Genomic DNA, 9,364 nt, shown 5'->3' on the forward strand with positions numbered 1-9,364 from the left:
GTATAATGCACTTTTTCTGCACTTCATTGTTAACGTCAATTTATCTTCCAAATTTTATTTTAAAACTTCAACGTTTCTTTACTCCACGAAATAATTGATTTTAATGTGTTAAGTTCGAATGACGCGACTTTTGGAAATTCGAAATTTTGAATAATCGAAATGCCTGAATTGCTAAACTGTAGATGAAATCCGTTATTGGTTAATGTAGTAGTAATCACGAAACCAAACTTTGTTCCGAATCGGGTAGCTTTATGTGATCGGTTCGGTTCAGTTCAATACTTTGTAGTTTGCGGATATTGCGTCAAATTTAGGAGGGATTTGGGCACATATTCAAATGTAATTGGAGTGTATTGAACGTTAATAATTAGTATGATACTATTTTTTTAACTAATTCGTGTGATATTCACCGAAATGAAACATTTAAAACATTCCATTTCGGTGAAGGTTTACTAAAGTAATACTTAAACCTGTTAATTATATCATTTTACGGAAATAAAGTGAGAACGAAATTAGACAATCGCTCCTGGTTATAGTAGACTGGTTACGTCGGCCGTGGATAATGGGGGTATTGATCGAATAATAATACAATTAATCACGCGTGTACGAGTTTACGAGTATACGGATATAATCGAGAATTTTAAGTTAAAACCTTGTTGGCAAAACCTCATCAAATATTTACCATATGGTAATATCAGAAAATTAAAATGCATTCACTTCAAATAATCATTTTCATAGGTAGTGAAATCTTAAAGAGTTAATCGATTACGACAATAGTTAAATAAAAATTGGGGGGAAATGCGGCGAGTGCAACTATTTATGCATCTAATTGTAAGAGCAAAAGTTAAGAATAAAATTTGCTACAACTTTTGTTCTAAAAGGTCCAAGTGTTACCATTAAAACCCAGTAAAAGAACGAAACTCACCAAATTTTCATATCTTCGTATTTTTCTCGGTATCTATGCTTTTGAGAGGAAAAGTATAAGAGAGCAATATTGTTAACAATAAAATTTTCTGCAACTTTTGTTCTAAAAGTTTTTTTTTAAGATATTCCGATTCCCAAGTGTTATCATTAACAACTAGTAAAACAACGAAATTCATTAAATTTTCATATTTTGCTCAATATTGACGCATCTAAGAGCAAAAGTGAAAGAGAGCAATATTGTTAAGAATAAAATTGGCTACAACTTTTATTCCAAAAGTTTTTTTGTAACATGCTCCGATTCTCAAGTGTTTTACCATTAACAGTTAGTAAAGCAATGAAATTCATCAAATTTTCATATTTTCTTATTTTTTTCAATATCTATGCATTTGAAAGCAAAAGTGCAACAGAGCAATATTGTTAAGAATAAAATTTGCTACAACTTTTGTTCTAAAAGTTTTTTTTTAACATGCTCCAATTCCCAAGTGTTAGCATTAACTGGTAAAACAACGAAATTTATTAAATTTTCACATTTTCGTATTTTGCTCAATATTGACGCATCTAAGAGCAAACGTGAAAGACAGCAATATTGTTAAGAATAAAATTTGCTACAACTTTTATTTCAAAAGTTTGTTTGTAACATGCTCCGATTCTCAAGTGTTTTACCATTAACAGTTAGTAAAGCAATGAAATTCATCAAATTTTCATATTTTCTTATTTTTTTCAATATCTATGCATTTGAAAGCAAAAGTGCAAGAGAGCAATATTGTTAAGAATAAAATTTGCTACAACTTTTGTTCTAAAAGTTTTTTTTTAACATGCTCCAATTCCCAAGTGTTACCATTAACTTGTAAAACAACGAAATTTATTAAATTTTCACATTTTCGTATTTTGCTCAATATTGACGCATCTAAGAGCAAACGTGAAAGACAGCAATATTGTTAAGAACAAAATTTGCTACAACTTTTATTCCAAAGGTTTTTTTGTAACATATTCCGATTCCCCAGTGTTACCATTAACAACAAGTAAAACAACGAAATTCATCAAATTTTCATATTTTCGTATTTTGCTCAATATTGACGCATTTGAGAGCAAAACTGAAAGAGATCAATATTGTTAAGAATAAAATTTGCCACAACTTTCATTCCAAAGGTTTTTTTGTAACATCCTCCGATTCCTCAATGTTACTAACTTTATATTTAAACCTACCGATTTTTTACCGTTGATTTTACTGATATTTCGTCAACATAGGTTGAAAGGTAAAATTATAATGTATACAAAGTTACGAGATTAGAATTGAAACAATACTAATCAAACGGAAATTTAAATGTGTGAACAATAGCTTTCCCAATGTAGTTCAATTAACTGTTGATACACGACCGTTCAAATATGACTTGTTTGAAAACAACTAGATTAGATCGTTAGTGCTTTGCATAGGACGTGATTCCCTATATGTTCTCTAGTAGATGTTTGCAAGTGCATTAAATTAGATTAAAATATAAATACAAATCGGTACTTAAGATTTATTGCATAAAGAAACCGTTATTGATCAAAGATGTAAATACCTTTTAAATAAATGACCAACTTATTTGACGAAACCTATTTTTCTTTTTAGCTAGTGGACGAGAAAGGACAATATCGGGAAATAGAATTCGTTCAGGAATGTAATACCCTGAGAGGTTACCGCGTACAAAATTCTATTGATTGTTACAAATAACACCTGCTACCCAAAAAATTGCTGAATAGATTTTTATACCGATTAATATTCATTTAGATATTATCACTTCGATTATAACTATATTTATTGGAACGTCTTTTATCACAGCAAACAAAAATCCATCTAAAAGTTCTTATCGCCATTATGAGACTCTTCCTATTGCTCGTTTTCCTAACCTACTTCCGACCAGTTGAACTTTTCCCGGCGAATCTTATTCTATAGCGACTCATTTTTCCCTCTTCAAAAGTGTTTGCTGATAAACTAATCTCAGTCTAAAAATAATTACCTTCACGTTGGCCACTCGACTCCAATAAAACGTCGAGATCAGAGTGGTTTTTACTCGCCACCGGATCGTGGAATTGTTGGTATTCCTTAATTACAGTGCGGTCGCAACTTTTATTAAATTCAATGCCAAAAAGGTTTTCTTTTTGAGCAAGTATTACGCTCCGACGGCTAATTTGGATTAAAAGTAGAGGTATTGAGTATAATTAAAGTCAAGAAAAAGTTTCTGAAAGTTCGCAATAGAAACTGAAACGAATTTTTTTCGATCGTACAAAGTTGTATTTAGCATATTCATTAATTATTTTTTAATGACTTTGTTAAAAAAAACATTAATAAAAATTTAATTATATCCATAGTTTCAGAGAACATTCTCTGAAAATTAATAAAGTTAAGATCAATAAATTGCAGCCGAGAGTTGGTGGTCTTAGCGGTTGTGCTTTAATTACCTTGCAGGAAGTTGAGGATGTAATTAACACCTATTTTTCAACGATATCTTTACAAGTTTATTTATTTTTTGCTATGGTGTTGCATTAATTCCTTACCGCGTTAAAGTCTTCATTTTATCTTAGATATCCGAACGATTTTATTATTCATGTCAGCTACCTATTCAATAAATTTAAATGCATGTATAATCAACCCAATTAAATTTGAGGTATTAGAATAGAAGAAGCTGATATACCGAATGGTATATTAACTAAATTAAGACAGTCGTCCGCCGTTGTGAATGTATAATTAAGTATAGTCCTGTATATATAGAGATTTAGTAGCAAAAGGGTTAGGTCAGCACAGGGTCGACAATATATTCTGCAAATTAATTTTATTCAGGCTGCGTTTATACCGTTCCCAAGCAGCGTCGCCTAATTTTATTACGTTAATAAATAATAACGCTGTTTACACTTGAACCGGGGAAATGGTGTAACTTTATTAGTTCTATCGATCGGGCGGCAGCAACGTAATTATTAAAAGTTTCAGTTTTAAACGTACCCCCCAACCGGAACAGTTGTCCGAGTTCGGTAGAAAGTCCAGAAATAAATCGTCAATACGTGGACTCCACGATATCAGCTGCAAGTTTTCCAACTTTTAATTGGAACACTTCTTGCAACTTACGATCGGGTAGACATGTTATTTTCGAAAAATATAGGTTACTCCTATCGTTATATTCGCACAGGTACCAAACCTCCTTATTTATTAATTGTGTTATCAAGTGAAACTTTATTGCTTGCTTAACCAATTTACTTCTTATAAACAAACAATTATAATGAAATGATAGTTTTACGGTTAAGTTGTATTACGATTGGATTCGGTCACTTCGGGGTAGCTTGATAGGTTTAGGGGTTAAGTATCGAGTTAGGATGGGTTAATATGAAGTTAGGTTGGCTTCGTTAGTGGTTGGGTTGCTTTGGAAGTTATTTAGCTTACTTGTGAATTAACTGGTTTGCTTTGGGGTGAAGTTGGGTTGGTTTGAAGTTGACATGACGGTTCAATTTTGATCTGCACTGAGAAGAGGTTGCTTTAGAAATGGATTGCCATGCTTTGTAATTCGACTACTTTGTGATAGAGTTGCTTTGGAGTTGGATGGGATTAGATTGATTTGCTTTAGAATTAGGTTGGATTGATTTGAATTGATTTGTGGTTGGGTTCAGTTCTTTGCACCACAACTCCATTTTGATCTGCTATGATAATAGATTGGCAAGATTTAGAATTGGGTTACTTTGTGGTAGAGCTACTTTGGAGTGGGTTAGTTTGCTTCGGAATTGCCATAGTTTTATTTGCAGAAGAATTCGTAGTTTCAGAAGTTGTTAATAAAAAAAACGGTATTCCAAGCATGATACAAAAAAACTTTTAGAACAAAAGTTGTAGTAAATTTTATCCTTTATACATTGCTCTGTAACACTTTTGCTCTCAGCTGCATTAATTTCGAAAATTAGGTTGTTTTAAACCCAACCCATCCTATTTCTTTTTGCGTGCGGAGGAGATAATCAATGCATGCTGGAAGATGGTAGAAAAGATGATGGTTTCTCTCCAGAACCACCAAACTGGCATTTCTTCGGAAAACCAACCCAACCCATTTTTTTTTTGTGCAGAAGAAGTCTTTGCAATCCATTACGTCATTAACATAACTAGTAAATGATTGAAGAGATGTAACTATAATCTAATCCTGAACGTAAGTGAGAAGTTTGCTTGCTTACCGTGCTTAAGATTGAAATTTACACTAACTTTAAGATATCATCTTGATTAGGCTTGAAAGCTGTCTCAATTGAGTTTGAATCTTATACGGCAAAACAAGTTGCATCGAAAAATCTTTTAATTGTCCATAAAATCTTAAATCCTCTTCAACCTTACTGCAACCTTTATAAACCATTTCTCATGATTTATTACTCAGGAACTTAACGATAACCGACGGAATATTAAATTTTAATAAGGCACGGTAATTACATAGCGCGGTTAAAACTTTCAGATAAAGTATCACTTTCGGTTTCGCGATTTGGTTAAAATTTTATATCAGAAACTTTCTGTTAATTTAAATACAAATATTCGGTATTAATTATTAATATAAATGTTAATAGTCTGTATTGCTTAAAACATATTTCGTCCGAAACACTTTATGATCCGTAAACTCTCGTTATGAACAACACACGTTCGGTTACCATCCAAAACTTTTCCTCGTAACCATCCGTCAACGATTGCGAACTCTGGTTTATTTCGCTCCGTTGTTACGTTTCAGGAGATTAATACTACTCCTTGTTAAATGCCAAAACTCTGAAACTATGAGTGACAAGCATATGTGAGGAGTGGTTATACGCAACTTTCCCTGAAATTTATTAAAATAGCATTGTTGAGATTAATCAATACATGAACGTTCGTATCTAAGTAGTTTTATCCAATTTAAAGTTAAAATATTTTAACCTGCACGAAATTTCTATCAAGTCGTTAAATATTAGCCCAATAAGCCGTTATGTGTAGAAGTACAGTGAAGTACTAACACTGCAATTTGGCCCTAACGTTGCTCGTTTCGTAACCGCATTAACCCGCGATTACAGGTCTCCAGTTAGTTTGGACAACTTCATACCGCCGGCTGCACTTGCGCATAGTTTCCGATCTACCAAACAGTAATTAGTTGAAAGAAACTGGGTCGCCGGGATAAGGTATGAATCGTTAATGATTTTCTTATTACAGGTTGTAATCTTTAGTTTCTATTAAAAGGAGGAACGAAAGCTGAATAGAATCTAATTACGTATTTAATTCAACTTAGAAAGATATAACGAGGCACTTAAACTTAAATGAGAATTTTATTGACTACGTTTATATAAAATTCTTTGGTAGCAATAAAAAAGTGGTTAAGTAATTTTCAAAGAACATTTAAATTTCAGTTAGACAGTTTTTTGTAAACTTAAACTTTCCCCTCTACCACTTAACGCATTCAATCTAATACACGAAATCGCACAAGTTAAGAACCGTTGATCTAAGATATATTTGAGAAGTTAGTTCAAGACAGGGGTTGGTTGGAGTATTGTTCCGAAACTTTAGAGGAAGGGTGAAAGTTTTAACTAATAATTGATTTCAGTTTAATGCGTGTTACGCATTTAATATTAAACTTATAAATATAAATAATTAAATAAATCATGTAAATGTTTGGTAACATCTTAGAAGTACCTGACATTGTAGTAGTGAGATGTCAAGTAGTTACAACGTAGAGACAATAATGTGGTATATGTATGTATGGGGATTCATTCTAGAATAATTACTGCAAATTTCGGGTGATTTACTAAGACGTCGGTACTACCATGTGGGTATGTTAGTAGTTCCGCGTGTATATTAATTTCCCGTACGTAATAATGCTTTAACAACGGAGCTCGTTAATCTTTGGTTCTGGTTAAGTTTACACCTGTTATCTCGTGGTTCTGTTTAATAGGTAACTTAACCTAACAGGTTATATTATTCGCTTAAAATGAAATAAATTTTTGCATTTATGATATCGAATCAAATTTGTATTCGCATTAAATTTGTATTGTTCTATACTGATCGTTTTACTGTCATACGCACTCCTGGTAGCTGAAATTTATTTTCAAGACTCGCCACTGTAATGGAAAATTCTGTGAAAAATCTATACCTTCGATATACAGGCTATGTCACTATAAATCATTCAATTCAAACCCTTTATAAACTCGACGATTCGTTATTATTTACAAAAAAATAAACCGATAAATACATTGTCAAAGCGTTCGATTTTGTATTTTTTTTTCGTATCAAATTCCCGGTCAATACATATTAAAGGAGGAACGACGGCAACGGGTTCCCCTATTCCAATAAAGTCGAATTATGTTCCCTCTCACGGCTTTTTTGTTCTTTCGCTCTCGGAAAGCCCATCGAACATCAAAGGCACATGATCCGTAATTTTCATCAAGTATGGCCCACTCACTACATCCGTTATCGACATTTACTGTAATGTGCTACTTTATAACTTTACACATTTCGTTTATCTACGGATTTTCTAAAATAACTTTATTGATTAAACCACTTTTTCTTATATCTATAAATTAGATGATGAGAGTACATTCATAATTAATTAAAGTTTTTTTGTATAATTAATTAATTATGTCGTCCTCGGTGGGGTTGTATACGTCGTCAGATCTTTCTCTATAATTTGTATACATGTGTGTAAATAATACCGCACCCTTTTATCAAATTACGTAATCCAAACTAGTTGGATAGCACCGGAGTTTTTAATTTAAATTTTGAAACATTTAGTTCAATTAAAATTCTCTTCAGAGGTAGACAATTTAATTAAATCTAGTACTTCGTATGCGCTGGCATGCGAATCTTATAAATTGTCTAGGAGACCAATTCCATTTACTTTAAAGGAGAACACCTTTGACTACTCATCCTGCTCATTATTCTTTCTTTGTTGCTCCTTTCGCTCAACTATAAGAAATCGAAAATTTTAAATACAAAGAAGTAACACAGTTGGAAATTGAACGTATTCATATAAAATGAAAGTATTTACAATATTCTATTATTACTGTTCATACGATCTTTATTTTTCTTATAGCTCATTTTACGATAGAGTTCGTTTGAATATATATTTATCTTTCATAAATGGGTTTTAATTAAGCTTTGGTTTATTCTAATATAACGCGTAATATATGTGGATTCGCAAGATTTCAACCACAAAAGCTTTATCAAGACATCGCAATGATATTAAAAATGCATGATTTTGGCTAAGATGTAGGTAAAACTGTATGCATCGTGGTGCATAAGTCCAAACAATGTAATCGACAGGTAATCAAGAAGATATCCAGGAAATAGACAAATATGGAAAAATGTCCTATGGAGAAAGTACAATATGATGAAAACTCTGCTTCTCTGCTGGTTAAAATGTCGAGGTATCAACCAAACCCAATCCAACCCAATCCAAAACAACCCAACCCAACCCCAACTCTGCATATTTCAAGATTGCCAACGCCATCATTACAACCCCCATGATTCTATTTTGAACAATAATAATAATAATCACCTTTATTCTCCAATAAAATAATACAAATAATCAACCCAACCTAATTCCAAAACTAAACTAATACAATCTTATTCAACTCCACACCAGCTTTATCACAAACTATCTCAATTCCACAGTAATCCAAGTCCAATTCCTAATACTTTTAATAATACTTTTTTCATTTCAGATGGAAGTTGAGTAGTAGATGGCAACCCAACCTAACAACAAACCAAGCCATGTCAATTTCAAATCAATCTAATCTAATTCCAAAGCAAACTAACCCTACCCTATTCCACTAACATCAAAGTATCACAAAGTAGTTCAATTTCAAAGATCAGTTGGAATTCCTAATAATAGCTACCCAACTATTTCCATATTAGTTATCGAAGATAATTAATGAAACGATGGAACAGAATTCTGCTGGAGCTACAGCAAGAAAAAGTAAACTAACAGTCTGGCGAGTTAATCTCCTGGAAAAGAAGATATCTCAACCGAGAATCTAAGAAAATCCAAATATATTAAATATCTTTTATTCCGAATGTATGAGGTTTGGAATAATGTACAATATGTGATTATGGTGTATGATTATCTTCGGAAGGGACTTCAATTAGAGTTAATTGGTCAATCAATCAATACTGTGGACATTTCTCACAATGTCTCCAATTTCATCAGTAAGGACGCCCAATAGCGCGAGTTCAGAAGTTCCGCGTTCATATCAAACACCACTTTCAATCGACCGTATAAAATGTTTCGCAACTAGAATTAACTGACAATGACGATAGGGATGGATTCAATTAAAAATAAATGACTTTGTATAGATTTTTAGAGGAGATAAAATTTGATTGACACTGAGGTTTGATTGCAGCCCGATTGATTTCATGACCCATATCGCCAATATGATTGTAAATATACAGAAATACCCATTATAAATCAATTATTGATATAAATTTAAT

The sequence above is a fragment of the Onthophagus taurus genome, chromosome 2, assembly GCF_036711975.1.
Source record: "Onthophagus taurus isolate NC chromosome 2, IU_Otau_3.0, whole genome shotgun sequence".
Taxonomy (NCBI): domain Eukaryota; kingdom Metazoa; phylum Arthropoda; class Insecta; order Coleoptera; family Scarabaeidae; genus Onthophagus; species Onthophagus taurus.